The sequence below is a fragment of the Anopheles arabiensis genome, chromosome 2, assembly GCF_016920715.1.
Source record: "Anopheles arabiensis isolate DONGOLA chromosome 2, AaraD3, whole genome shotgun sequence".
NCBI classification, from domain to species: domain Eukaryota; kingdom Metazoa; phylum Arthropoda; class Insecta; order Diptera; family Culicidae; genus Anopheles; species Anopheles arabiensis.
In genome coordinates this window covers 21,902,161-21,916,997 of record NC_053517.1, presented here as the reverse complement: position 1 = coordinate 21,916,997, position 14,837 = coordinate 21,902,161, and the positions used below count along the sequence as shown (strand labels likewise).

The 14,837-nt window shown below is 46.5% G+C and overlaps 1 protein-coding gene across 6 annotated transcripts in view; it reads left to right on the top strand.

Moving 5' to 3' along the window:
* The first annotated feature begins 930 nt into the window (after positions 1-930).
* Positions 931-14,837, top strand: part of LOC120894929 (uncharacterized transmembrane protein DDB_G0289901) — a 137,449-nt gene continuing 123,542 nt past the window's right edge. Inside the window, exons 1-2 of one of the 6 annotated variants that reach the window (XM_040297828.1) lie at positions 931-1,052; positions 2,539-3,015. The gene's annotated coding sequence lies outside the window, so the exon portion shown is untranslated. Of the gene's footprint in view, positions 1,119-2,506; positions 3,016-14,837 lie in introns of all 6 variants that reach the window. The other 5 variants (XM_040297827.1, XM_040297826.1, XM_040297825.1 and 2 more) reach the window with 5 other exon arrangements.

Genomic DNA, 14,837 nt, shown 5'->3' with positions numbered 1-14,837 from the left:
ATTTCGATTTAAATGCAAAGTACGAAGAAAGCTTCGCTTCTTTGTTGTGCGTTCGTTCTTCACTTAGGACTTGCACAAAATGCTGGCGCAAACGTAGTTACAAATGTGCCATCCATGAAATTTGGAACTGATACGCACGAGGAATCACCATGTACATTTATTGGATAATATCAAAGCGTCTGCACTTGCACAACCAGTGTTTGACAGCTCTGGAATGAATGTGTTGCTGTTGGGCAAACACAGAATGAACTTTGCGCCGAAGCCGGCCGAAGCTGACAGCCGATTGCAAGTGAGATAGCGAGATCATGCTTTTCTCGTCGCATCGTCCGAACCCGGCGTAAATGAACCGGTCGCACGGGAAATGAACCCTCGAGGCGATGGTGCGAAATTTGTTTTTTTTATGTTTTCGTTCCCGGAAGAATGGTTTCAATTGTAACAGCTTCTCTGGTATATAGGCAGTGTACTGGTAAAGTAGTATATTTACATGTGTTTCTGTTTTTAAATTACAATGATGATCATGTTTTTTTTTCTTTAATGTTCTTTTTTTCTATAGCACGTTCACAACAAAATATAGATGAAAAAAGCTACAAAACAGTACAATCGCCGCCCCGATGTTTCTTCTGTGCTATTCATTTAGAGTACAGCACCTGAAGTTAGCACCATTGCATTACCGCCTCTAGACATATTTTGCCCAAAACTCCCTGTCAAATACCCGGTACAACACTCACGCACCGCATCGCACATGAATTTTCTACCGAAACACCGGGGCTGCTTGCTGCGGCGGCTGCACATGCTGCGATTCACGCAAAACCCGAACGCATCGTACCGTTCACCCGAGTCCGCAGCTCGGCCCGCACGCTCGGGTGTAGTGTTCATGCCGCGCCATGATTCGTGAGCGCACCGGTGTTCATCCCGGCAGCATTTGTCGTCTAGCGGTCGAACGGGAAGGGTGTGCTACGCGCGTTCCCGGGCGAGTTTTTCGGAAGGCAAGCAAGCGGTCTCTCGTGCGTGTACACACTGGAGAGTTTTATGCGCATCCTTCAGTTGGAGCGGTACGGTTCGATAGTGCGTGTTGTATGAAAAAGTGTACATTCTACTGAAGAGAAGAACCATACAGTGTGAGTAAAGTGATTCTTTAACCGTGCACCATATCTATGCTGCTTACTGTGGGCAGTCGTACCACAAACGTGTTCGGCGTCAGTAAAAGTTACAAGGTGCAGAAGTGAAGAAAAGAAACGCTTTCATTTTATTCGTTATAAATTCCGGCAGAAATAGGAAAAAAACAGTGTGTGCTGCTACAGTTCAAACCCACAATTGAAAGCAATCGAAAGGGGAAGCCTTTGCCCGGTGTTTTCCTATAAACACGTTTCGCATGCCTCCGCTCTTGCGCGAGGTTCCGTAAATAAACGAAGAAGTAAACAGTTTTCCAAACAGCTCAGAAGAGCGTAAAATCGGGTGTGGTTGGTTGAACCTCGTGTGTGTGCGCGTGTGTGTGTGTGCCGGACATTCCGGGTTTCTCTGGTGGAAATAATCCTCCAAAAGACGCGCCTCACCCTTACTCCGCCCCAGGCTCAGTCTATCGCCATGGCAACTAAACGACGATACGGCGACGAAGGGCAACTGTTGTGAAGTTTGGGACGGGCGGCAAAAACGGGGTGGAAAAGCGTGTAGTGAGCAAGAAAATCAATGAAGTTTTCCGCTGCTGCTGCTGCTGCTGCCACTGCATTGTGGAAGGCAGCAGGCGAACGGTAGAAAAAGCTCCTTTCCACGTGGCGCGCTCGACTACGAACGGATTTCACCGGATGGTGGAAAATCAAGTTGGTTGAATTGAATTTCCTTATCGCTACTTTTCCACCTGCTGCCAGACTAACCAACCGGGTCTTGTAGGTGTGTGTGTGTGTACGTGAATGCATGTCTGTGTGTTGGTGGTGTGTGTGTGTATACATTGTGTGTAGGGTACTGGGAAAAGCTCGAACGCCGCTCCTGTACACGGGATATGGTGGTTTTCCCACATGCCTACGGGTAAAAACCATGCAGCAGCACAACAACGGCTGTAGTAGCAGCAGCAGCAGCCGTACCACACATGTTCGGTCGTGTTTGCGCTCCACACGAGTGCGACAAAAGTGGTAAATCCTAAACAAGAGTACAAAACGAAAATGCCGGCAGAACCACCACCACCACCACCGGATTGTGTCCTGTTTTGTGTGTGCTTGTGCCCCGCATCTGTGTGTTACGGTTTGTCGTTCTCAGTTTTGCGGAATTTCCCTTGGTGATACGTTCAAGCTGATTATTTTATCGTTTTTATCCGCTTTTGTATGCCAATTTATGTGTTTTTTTGTTGGGTCATGTTTGTGTGGTTTTGTGTTCACTTGTTTTTAAATGTCCTTTGTATGTGTGTGTGTGTGTGTTGAGTGTATATGTGTATTGTTTTTGGTTTTCTTACTATTGTCCAGTTTTGTCGTCCCATGTGTTGTGTTGTTGTGGTGCAATTTAATGAAAATTTTAGTTTTCCTCTACTCTACTACTTTCTACTACTAGATCTTTTATAGTTTTGCACTGGTTCTGTTCAATTTACACCCTTTCGCTAATCAGTGTTCTACAACAGTTGGTGTCATATTTACGTGTGCAAAAAAAAAGTGTTGAAGTAAGCGTACCAAACCAAGCGATTTGTTTTTTGAGGCCCCAAAACAACAAGCCTTTCTCGCGCTGTAAAACGCTCCTGCAAAACAAGCGTTAGTGATTGAAATCCACTTTCATGTGTTCCGAAAAGCAACAGTGTAAATTCACAGTGACAGGAGCGCCAAACGAGTGTGCGTGTGTGTGTGACAGCATAATTACAGTGTCTGCTGAGCTTCTGCTTGCCATCGATTCGCCGGTAAAGCCCAACAGCAGTAGCAGCAGGAGCCAACAATCATCAACGTGTGGTTAACGTCGGAAGCGACCCGAGTTGTGGGTTTCGCCAATTTTATCTACACTAAAAATACATCGATAACATTAGGAGAGAAAAAAAACCCTGTAAGTTTGAAAGCAAATGTATCTTAAAGTTGGGAAGGGAATTTGTTCAACTAAAACACGAACCCGAATCCCAGTTCGGAGATTGCCAAATTGCAGAACCGTAAGCCACGAAGCACAAAGAAATGAGTTTAACCTCCGGCTCGAAGGACCAAAACACGTCATTGCACAGGGCGCTTCCTAGACACGCGTGCTCGAGCGTTTGACGGCTCGTTTATTGTTATTCGTGTGTAGTTATGTATGCTTTGCCAAGCATTTTTATCGAAGTGCTCTACAAAATTTTTAAAAATGAAGCAACGGAAAAGTATCGCCCGTGCGGAAAGTAATTTGAAAGCGCTCACCCCACCGCGGCCACCCCGAGCAAGCACCATTCGTAGCAATCTGCAATTGCTACACAAAACACTGAGCGAGACAGAGAGAGTGTGTGTGTGTGTTTTGCATTTTGTTGCTTAATATTTGCCGGCCTTTACCGGGGGTTCGGTGGTGCGTTTATGCTGGTGCGTAACGACAGAACGGCTCCAACCGAGCGTCCGGAAGGGGGTGCCACACGCATACCAGCCACGAGATCCGCATTGTGTGTGTGTGGCGCACTTGTGCGTTTGTGCATCACGTCATCGTTGGTGTGCGGCCCGGTGCTGATTAACATCGTGTGCCGTATCATACGCACAGTAGCACTCGTCCATTGCACCACAGACCAAAGCGGGCCTTTGCCGGCCTCCTCCTCCCCTCTGCATGAGCAGCATCATCATAAACATCCTCTCGCGCTATTCGGGTGCAGTTATTTTGTACACGCTTGGGTCGCATTTTTATCGCAACCAGGCTACTGCTGCTGCCTTTTCGGTTCGTCGCTGTGTGATGCGGGAAGAGCTTGGCAGAGGGGACAATTTTGCAACGGGAATAGGTGGGTAGAACAAGGCCATAAAAAAAAAAAAGAAAAAAACTAGTCCAGCGTGTCATTGCGCGTGCATACGTGTGCGTATGCTTGCAGCCATTTTTTATGCTGACCTTCCCGCGGCCGCATATCCTACGGGCGGGGGTTTTAGTTTTGTGTTTGTGACGGTTTTTTTTTTTTTCATTTTGCTTCACTCGGTGCTTGTGTGTGTGTGTCCCTGGTCGCTTGCTGCCCACATTCCACCCAGTATTGCAGTTTGCAGTGCAGCTGCATAATGGGGAAACATTTCGGTACACCAATTCATTCCTGCCAATGCTCGTGCCATATTATTGCTCGGTGGAATGGCACTGGCCCTGAGCATACACCCACACGCACCACCCCCCTAATGGTGAAACCTTAATCGAATCATTTATGTTGTGATGATGTGAAACAATTTCACTCATCACTCGGTAAGTGCGTACCGCCGGAAAACATGGGGGCCCCTGCATGGCGCACCGCGAGCAGAGGTCGTAAATAGTCAGCATAAATTCAGCGCCCCCCACACACAGCGTGGTTTTTTGGCACACACACACGGCTGCATCAGCAACATGTTTTTCGTGCGGCTCAAACCACACAATCGAGGTGGAGTGAAATAGAAGCAGCAAACAAACGAAAAAAAAAAAAACCAAAGCACGGGCGACAAATCATATATTCATGGTGTTGTGTCCCGCTTGTGTGGATTTTATGGAGGCCGAGAGAAGCTGCTGCTGCTTTTGCTCTATTTTAGCAAATGCGGCAACACATTGTGTTGTATGCCTTCGCCGCCCCTTCTTCCCAGGCATCCCAAAAATAAACAGTAACGAAACAGCAACAAAAAAGGTATGCAAAGTGCTGGCAAAAGTGCTCTATAAATTGCAATTTATTTAAATTTATCTCGCCTCGGAAGTGGATCGGAAAGCCGGAGACAGCGAAGAGAGGTCCTTTACAAATCGATTTTTATGTTATTATAGGGGGGGAGGGGGGGTGTAAGGGGTTGGTGGGGGGTGTAAGGGGTCTAGGAAGAGAGCAATTGTTGCAAAATGGTCCTGTTTTTTTGGCATCGTATGCCACCACACCCACCAAGGAGGAAATCAATTATATAGCAACATTGCATCGTAGGTGGTTATAGCGCCAAATACTATGGAAATGTAGGCGCTTTAATGTAGTTTGCCTAATAAAGTACGCTGAAAACTACCCCACAGCGTTTCCATTATGGCAAACTTTCCCAATTTAATCTATGGGATAAAATTTCCACCTTCCAAGGGGATGGTTTTATGATGTTATTCGTCCCAAAATCCTAGACACACTGCCTCGTTCGCTTGCGAGGTACCGTAGGTCCCGTCGTATCTTCTTCCTTTGCATCGATAATTTATCGTTCATTATCGCCGCACTGGGGGTAGGCGCGTGTGTAACCACACAATTCTCCCGCCCTGCAGTTTAGCCCATGGCGGCTTTTGCCCGCTTTCCGTTGGATTGGAAAAGTTTCCTACCCGCTTGGTGTATTTTTGGTATTTTCCACCGTTCTGGGGCAGCAGGCTTTGTAGGCAACAGTCGAGAGACGGTGTACCCCACCACAAACCAGCTGGAGTGTGCTGTGGAACGAAACTAGAGCTCTCGCCGGGTTTGCTTGTTGAATACCGGGCCCAACCGCGAGCGCACGGAGAAAGGAGGCTTGTGGTTTTTCGGAGTTTCGAAGTACAGCTGAGAAGATTTTCTTGCACCACAGTAAAAAAAGAACCCACATCGGGAAACAAGGCACGTGAGAGGAGGAAGGACCAACCGGGAGAAGAAACCGTGACGTGTGTATCATGTTTTCGTCGCTGAACTGATCTTTACCTTGAGCCGCGGAGCGCTTGGGAGAGATAGTGGAACAGATCCCACACACGATCATTTCTTGTGGAAGATGAAAGATGAGTAATGGCGCATCGATGGGGGGGGGGGGATGAGCGTTGCGGTATTGAGGGGATAGAGAATGGAGAGACAGATATCTTCCCGGCTCGAAAAAAGGCGTCTGTGTAATGCCATACCTTCCGTGCGGGGCAAGGAAGCCGCTGTAAATTGATCCGCGCTAAACTTTCTTCATGCATCAACATCAGCACGAGTTTTGACGTCTGTTGTGTGTTGTGTTTGCGCATTTTCTTCACAAAAGTGCAATCATTTTATCTTACAATCACGTTTGGGCCTTCCAGCGGCCTTCCAGCGCATTCAAAAAGCTCATAAAACTGCCGTCAAACTCCCGAAATTGGGGTTTTTTTTTGCAGCATGCATCTTTGGACATTCGGTGGAAAAGTTAAAGACAAATTTCCCTCTTCGTCTTCCTTTGCCGCCTCATCAAATATGAATTGAACGAGCCACTCTTTATCCCTCTTTATCCGTCCGGCTCTCTGTCTCGGTGGTGATACAGCGCCAGTGGACAAGCGAGGGATGATATGTGCGTAGGTTGTGGGCTTGCCTGTTTCTGTAACAAGGTCATAAAACCAAACTTTGCTCAAACCCACGGGTACCGGCTCCCCGAGACTCAGCTGCCACCGCTTCCGGACGCGCGCGCAGAATAATCGGGAGGCGGCATTCTTGCTGCTCTTTCTGAGCAACACTGGAGGAGGAAACCACACAACTTGCAGTCATCTTCCAACCACCACCCGGCTGCCTCTCGGGCCGCATGCAAAGTCGAAGAAGCTCACACGCCCCGCGACACATTTATGCTGTTGCATTATTTATGGCACTTTTTTGAAGGCAGCTTTATTTCGGCTGCTTTTTCTGGAAGGTGCTAAAGTTGCATCGTGTCTGTCTTGGCTTCCAGTGCGCGCTGCTTTTGTGAATCATGGTTTTTATTTCGAGGCATTTCGAGGTTGGGTGGTCGAATTTAATAAAGCACAAAAAAACACACGCACACGACAGGGAAGCTTCCTGATCGCTCCGGCTTGTGAGTTCCTGGTGGATGTTCTAATCGTTTCCAATTCGCAATATATGGGACGCGGTACAATATGAAGCCCTTGCTTTTGCTGGAGAAGCATCCAGCTTTAGCAAGGAACGCAAGAAAAAACACTCCTGGATTTTTAAACGCTTCTCTCCTGTGGTCTATCACGGCGTGTCATCCTCAACCGGGATCTGTGGGTTTCCGGGTCTGTGAGGCCAAAGCGCTCCAAAATTGTTGCGCGCGCCTCCGCACCATCATCCTGACAAGTGAGAACGGGAACAACGGTGTTGAGGGATGGTTGAGATGGAAGAATCGCGCGAAGATTCATGGCATCTTGATAACGCCACCACGATCGTTCTGTTCCGTTTCTGTCGCTGGAGTTTTGTTTTCCACTCCCGTTTTGCCTCGTTTATTAGAGCAGAAACGAAGCAACAGAATTGGACTACCAGAAGCTACAAGGAAAGCAAAAAAAAAAAACAGAAAGAAAATAGAAAGATCTCTTCTGGTGTCTGGCGTTTTCCATTCGGAGGAAATTTATGAGCCATCTAGTTGAAAAAAAAAACGGGAAAGCGTAGGGCTTAACAGCCGCGTCGAGATCCTTAACGCTTTTCAATGTGTCTTTTTTCTGCCTGTTTTCTGCTAGTGCTGCTCTTCTTCTAATGGGCGGTCGGTGCGTGGGATTTATGATGCGAAATAATTGCCACGGTGTGTTGCGGTGCAAATGCGAGCTAATCCCTGCCACCCAGCCAAGGATGGGCGTTTTCGGTGTTAGACACGACTCAGTTCTTTTTTTTTTGGGTCGAATTTTGCATTTAGGTTAAGAAGGCTAGATTAGAGTGGAAGAGCGAGCTTTTACGAGAATGTTGGTGCACAAGCAGTCGCATCTTTGCCGTAGAATATTGATTTTTAAACAGACACTTACTAATATACATTTCAAGCATCGTGACATCCGTTCAGAGGTGTTGTGCAAAAGTATTATTCATCCGGTTTCAGCGCTGCTGCTACCAATTTAGTCAACAATGTTTGTTTATTTTTTAATTGGTTTGCCAATAACTGAGCACACTCGATGCAGATTTGTGTGCAAAAATCAATAAACAACGCGATTTCTGAACTACCTACTACTCCCTTCGAACGGGGTCAATATTTATGGCACGCTATTTTGCGTTCGCGTTCGAGCGATTTTCTCTTTTGCTGGGAAAAATCAATCAACCGATCGGGCGCAGCTTAACGCCCGGTTGTAATTGAACGGTTGATCTGTAAACATAATTATTTTTCCCGTGTTTCCCCCCCCCTTCCCCCCCCCTCCTCCCCTTAGAACAGCGGCCCCGCCAACACAACAGGTGCAAATAAATCGCCCGCACTCGCCGGAAGTGCACCACTTCCGTGCACTTTCGTTGCATTATTCATTGCCGTGTGCTGTGCGCTGTAGTTTCAGGGTGGCAGAAAAGGGATTAATATTGTTCGCGTTAGCCACGCACACCCACGGGAAAAGCCGTGGGAAAAGTGGTGTTGCTCCATTGGTTTATTGTTTTGTAAATGAAGATGCTAAAGCGTGCACACATACTCCAAAGAGACGGAGATAGAGAGAGGGAAAGAGGATGGATGGATGTGCTCTACCCTCCCCGTGACTATCATGAATCTCTGGTGGTTATGGTAGAATTTAATTTAATCCTTTTCAGTGAAACGCTTGTGAAGGACACACACCCTGACCGACCAGGGGACATTTACTACTACTACCAGCACTCCCCGTAGGAGAGTGTGCACCCTGGCGATGACTAATGCGTCGCCTCATTGTCTCCCCATGACACCGGGCGGCGGGGTGCCGTGTGAGTGTGTGCACCCTAGTGGACGTCATCTCATCATCATGCGCCTCGTTCGCAAATGCAAATAAGCTAATGAACTTCGGCTTTCGTGTGTGTGTGTGTGCGTGTGTTCCGGAATCATCCGGCAAAATGGCAACAGAGGCAAAAGGGGAGAGGATCTGGCCGGTAACATCCGGTCCAGTTTCAGGTCAGGTCTTTTCCATTTCGCATTCCCGCATTTTCCCCGACTTTTCACCGGCTCTCGGTGCATCATCATCATCATCATCATCATTGTCATTAGCCTTTCGGCCCCTAAATGGCTGCAAAATTACCTTCGGTCGATGGCTTCTCCACTGCTGCGCGCGAATGTTGGCCTTACTTGCCATTTGATACCCGATTGTGCTCTCGCTCCAGTCGACGGGGACGGGGTTTGAAATGAGCGCAACGTGCGCGTCACATGAGCTGGCGGTGAGCTGGGACGGGTGGAGTGAGCTGCTCAAAGAGAGCGCGCGGGAGTTGCAACAAAACCGCACTAATTAGAGTGGCCGAGAAACCCTGAGTACAACCCGGATGGAGGCGGTTGGTGGAAAAAAAGGGAGGAAGCGAAGAGGCAGTAGAACAAAAAGGATTGATAAAAAAGAGATGCGAATCCCACTCCCTGCTGTGTGTGTGTGTGTGTGTGTGTGATAATGATGATTCGGAATATGATGCTCTCGTTTTTGCATACCTCTGCCGCTTGTGCAAAGGGTAAAATGACTTTTCACATTCATAACGCGGGAGAGAGAGCAAAAGTGATGAATCTTCTGGACAAGGGAATGAGACTGACTGGTAAAAGTTGTAACCTTTTACATTTTCTGGAACGAAAAATTGCATTCTTAGCATAAATTCTTAGGTACAGTACGCAAACACATAAAGCACGATAATGTGCAAACACACTTCATTCTGCTTGAAGGCACACACACACACACACACACACCCAAACAGCCACAAACAGCTACTGTTGTCATGTTTTAGATAAATTGCTGAAAGATTCCATCTTCACTCTCCGCATCTTCCACGGATGTTAGGCATCGGTACAACTGACCTACTTGTAACGAGAGCCTGGGAAATTCTTGCAAATAAACTACTACCCCATTCCCGGATCTTCTCGTGTGTTTGGTGTGTGTTTGTGTGTGGTGGTGGTGTTGGGATGCGGTTTCGGAAGCTTGCGGTTAGACCGAGAGTGAGACTGCTGGTTGAAAGTTTTATGGTGGTGTTGTCCCGTTCGTTTGGGGGAGAAGACCGCCAGGATCAATGTTTTATGCGAATCGGTCGAGTCCGGACGGACCGGAGACTAGTAGAGGGTACGAACGGGACGAATGCTTGCTTGTTGCTTGAATCGATTGAAGCGTTGATCCTTCAGGTTGCCCAGTCAGACACAAAAACACCCCGCTCACACCAACACACAGAGCCAGAAGCTGTCAGAGTGAATAAAAAATGGATTAAAATTCGTAATGCAAGCATTTGAAATTCAACCTTTTTTTTTCTTAAATCCATTTTGACAACAATACGGCTGCTTTGGCATGGCTAAGAACATGTCTGCTTGGTGTTTATCCTTATCCACAGACAGAGAAGCACAAAAGCAGGGATGTTTTAGGGCTATAAAATATCGAAGAAAACACACATTCCCTTTGCTGCACACTGCAAAAGAATCGACCAATTGTCCCATGTGATGGCGAGGGAGATCTGTTTGCATTCAAAGCTTTGCTGTTTTGTTGAGCAGTTGAAGCCATCGTACGGCTCCATGCGTTTAGCAACCAAAAAGCACTTAAGCTTTGTTTCATTATTTGTGAAGTAAACAGAGATATGCGATGCTTTGCTTGATGAAAAAAACCAAGTAGTACTGGAAGGGCTTTGGCAACGAAAACTGCACCAAAGGTGCAACCTGAAGAGCTGTGAAGGAAAGGATACAACGCATAACGACGCACTGGTGTGTGGGTGAGCTGTTACGCCCTTTTTTTTCCTCATTATGCGTTATTCATCCTACCACAAACGGAAATGTGAAGGAAACGTACACGATTTCCCCACCAAGCGTCAACCACAATGCCACACACACACACACAGAGGGATAAACACATTCTCGTTCAGCGCGGTGGCTGTGGTTGTGGGCTGCAAAAAGGCCAGCATCAGCCACGCACGGTACAAGAAGTCGTGGAAATAAAAGTAACACTTTTCTGCGCTTTTCCCCCCTTCAACACCGCAACGGTTGGACCACAAAACGCGCGAGAGGTGGGAAAAGCACGGAAAGGAAAACTGTACTCCGTGAAGGGTCTGCTGGTTCGTGTGGTTCATTCACATTTACACTCGCATCCACTTGTCGAAAGCTTTTGTGAGCAACAGTTCGCTTTGGTTCGCGCGGAAAAACTCTCCAGCCACTTTTCCTGCCCATCGTTCGCGCCGCACCTGTCGGTCGGAAAAGAAAAGAAGGGTAAATGGATGATGTTGATCGTTTGCGTGCGTATGTGTGAGTTGAAAGTGTGTGTGTGTTTACACCACCACGCCTCAATCAAATCACCGAACCGTCAAGATCATCTCTCTCAGGTCGCGGGTGTAAATGAGGACTTTTTCCACTGTTTTTTTCCCCCATTTTTCCTCGAGCTGCTTCGGTGACGCAATTGCTTCAGCTATTCCACCACACGATTCCCACTTTTTGCATGCTGTACGTACACGGCCATCGACACAGGTACAAACAGGGCAGGGCTTTAAAAGTATCGATTTTTCTACCGACTTTGTTTGTCGTCGCTGGGAAAATCGGTACGGTCCCCGTTGGGAAGCATAGAACAAAAGGGGCTTTTCCACTAATTCCCACTTAACGGCGGCAACTGATATCGTATATGCTTCTTCTGCTGCTAGATTTTCCTCTTTAAAATTACGTAAACGTATATTCGCGTAAGAGCCTGGGGAGGAGATGTGATATTAAAGTTGCTCCTAAATCCGTTCGGTACACGTGTGCTTACTCTTTTTTTGTTTGCAGCTGCTGCTTTAACAAGAGCAGCTTTTCACACAAACAAACACACATACTCTGATGTCTGCACAGCGCGGGCGGGCTAAAAGGGTAATGTCCCCCGAAGCCCTCCCGGCAGCAGGCGATCTTTCACCGTGCAAAACTTTGACGTTTTCAATTTGTTTTCCATTCAGACGGAAAAATGTTGTGCAACTCCCCTTTTGAGGGCAAAGCTGTGGAGGAAGTACGGGAGGAGAGAGGGAGCGAGAGAGAGAGAGAGAGAGAGAGAGAGAGAGAGAGAGAGAGAGAGAGAGAGAGAGAGAGAGGATGAGAAGGGTAAGCGAGTGTTATAAAGCAGCTTTTTTTCTGTACGTCTTACTTCATCTACTCCCTTTGCATCCCTTGCCATATCGTCCCTTTTGGAAAGGGGAAATAGAGAAAACTTTCTTGCTAACTTTCTACCCAGAGTGGGACGGATGACTCCTGGAGTGGTGGCGGCCACGCGGCCCTCACTTTGAGGAAGAAGGATTGGGCTGGTTATTTGCTCGTTCGTTTGCGAATCTCTTAGACCTCACTGGACCTCTCACTTACCCGTTCTCTCCTGTGGTACCGCACAACGATGTTGCTGAGGTCGCATTTGTACACGGTACCTTGATTCCGGTAATGTTCCAATGTTCCGGCGGGAAGTAGCGGGCAGCAGAAAGTTAAGCGCAGTTTGGTGGCGTGTAGTTTGTATTCGCCTGCTGCCGCCGCCTCAACCAGAGAATCGCCGACCAGTTGATTCACCGACCGCGAACCTCCTGGACGAGTTGGGTTTTGTTGGTGTGCCTGCCCCCGTCCCGGAAGTCGCCCGTCAACGTGTGGAACCTTTGAAAGATCCGATAAAACATCTGTCAGCAAGGAGGGAAAGCAAAAAGCAGTGGGGAATTGTCCTGATGCTGGGTGGGCTTTTCTGCAAGTAGCAAGTCTCTCGAGGGGAGCCAAATAAAAAAAGATCCTTCCAAGCGAAGAAAGCACCAAACAAAAAGGACTTGTTGCTTATGGTACATTTCCGATTGATTCGGATCTTTTCCATTCGGGGTTCCACTCTCTTATACATCTTAGTTTGGAGCGTGCGGGACTTCGTTTTTCTTTTTTGCATTTGCCCGTGTTTCGTCCGTTTAAGTATCTATCTACTTTGGAGTAAAACAGGTCCATTCAGGCGAGCAAAGCGGGCCCTTTTACAACCGACGGCGGGCAGCCGGAACCTGGCCAACAAACAACAAGCACTCGGTTGGTCGCCCGGTTTCGGTCGCCGATTGTTGGTTGGTCTCTGAACGATTTTTACTCACCGCAATCGAGCAGAGAATCAGACACGAGAAAAAGGTTGCTCCTTCTTTACCGTCGTTTTTCTGGCGCTGCCTGCCTGACCGCGAGGCTGTGTTGTACATCAAAGCGCGTGGCTGGGGCTGGTTGGTGGTAGAATCAGTGAGGTGAAACTGTTTTTTTCCCCTGGCGGAAGTTGTCGAAGAAATTCATTTCGGGTCGAACAATTTTTGGGTATGGTTTGAGTTTTGGGGTATTTTAGTTGCTCAAGGGTTATTCTCGCTGTGTCCCTCCGAATGGCTCTCGGTGCCACAAATAACCGCGTTTAATGATGTTTGCACGTTTTTGTACAACTGTGTTTTTCAAAATGTCCGCCTTTTGCTCCGCTTTTGGAAAATGGCAATATTGTATGGTGTAGTGTAGTTCGTCCAGCCTGTGGCAGTAGCTGAATCCTCTAGGGCAGCGGTCGGCAAAGTCCGGCCCGCGGGCCAAATGCGGCCCGCCGCAACATTCAATCCGGCCCGCGAAAGGATTAGAGTGATTTTGAAAGATGAGAAGAAACGATTCGTACACAAATTACTGAAGATCTTTTAGTATACCATATTGAAACATCGTACTTTTTTCAATTTTTAATTAAAGGCACTGGTACTGGCATTCCATAGTGCTTTAATAAAAAGTAACTTAAACATTAAAATTAGTCTTAAATTAAAAGTAGTAAAAAAGTACGATGGTTCGAACTTGAGGTCAATATGTCCGTAACTTTTGCATGAAAAAATATGCCATTTTCGGCTGGCTGTAGAAAAAACTAGGAAAGATTATTTCTTTTTATTTACGTCTGTCGAAAGGGAATTATTTCAGATAACTTGCACAAATAAGCTCAAGACTTTGCGAATTGACTTTTCAACAGTTATTAGGGATTTTCACCATGGTGGACGAAGACATGCATGATTTAAGTTCTACCTTCAGTTTTCATAAATTCTTCCTAAGTTATCGCTACAAACTTGTTAGAGTGGAGTTTTTGCATCACGTTGGTGTAGAAAAAAATGATGGGACACAGGTGACGGATGGATGTTGGACCAGTTTGCGGACTAGGGTGTTATATCGAAATTCTGTCGAAATTCACCTGAAATGATTGCATCGAGTTTTCACGTGATTGTTTGCTACTGCGAAACCAGAGGATGCGATTTCTATTTCCAGATCTGTTTCTTCATGTTTCCCAGGTATTATTTTACTGTTTGGTGGGTTGCATCGATCTCCCCATGTAGCGACTTGTAATGCTAACGCAGTAATGTAGTCACTTGTCCCTCTGTCTTCATTTCAACTTCTTTTGAAACCTCAAAAATGAACCTGGGCTTTCTTTCCATTATTTGATTGTTGCCTAATAGTACCAAGATGTTGGCGACCAAAATGCCAAAACGGGTATTACTTATTATATACGACGTCCACAAACTTCCGCACGGAGTCCATTTTGGACGCTACGGGGTGCCATTCTTTGATCGCGCACGCTTTTGATTAACTTTTTTGGCCATCATGGTTAGAGTTCGACTGATAGAAGTGTCAAATTTTGTCTGCTAACTAATGGGATACTACTACTCAAAGAACAATTAACGTTTTGTTAGTGCGGGTCAAGATAAATCCATGCAAAATCGACAATTGTTGTCCATTTTTTAATGTAATCGTTATGTAATATTAACATTATTTAAACACCACAATAAGACTATCGGAATGAAGGTCGCATACAAAATTTTATGATTTTAAAATTTGTCTATAAATTTTTTAAGTATTATCAATTTTGAACCATTCTTGGATGACACAATTATAGGAAAACAGAAATAATACCAATAGCAATGCTAGATATCATTAGCCAATTATTATGTTTCTGAAATTATTTAATGTAATAATAAAATC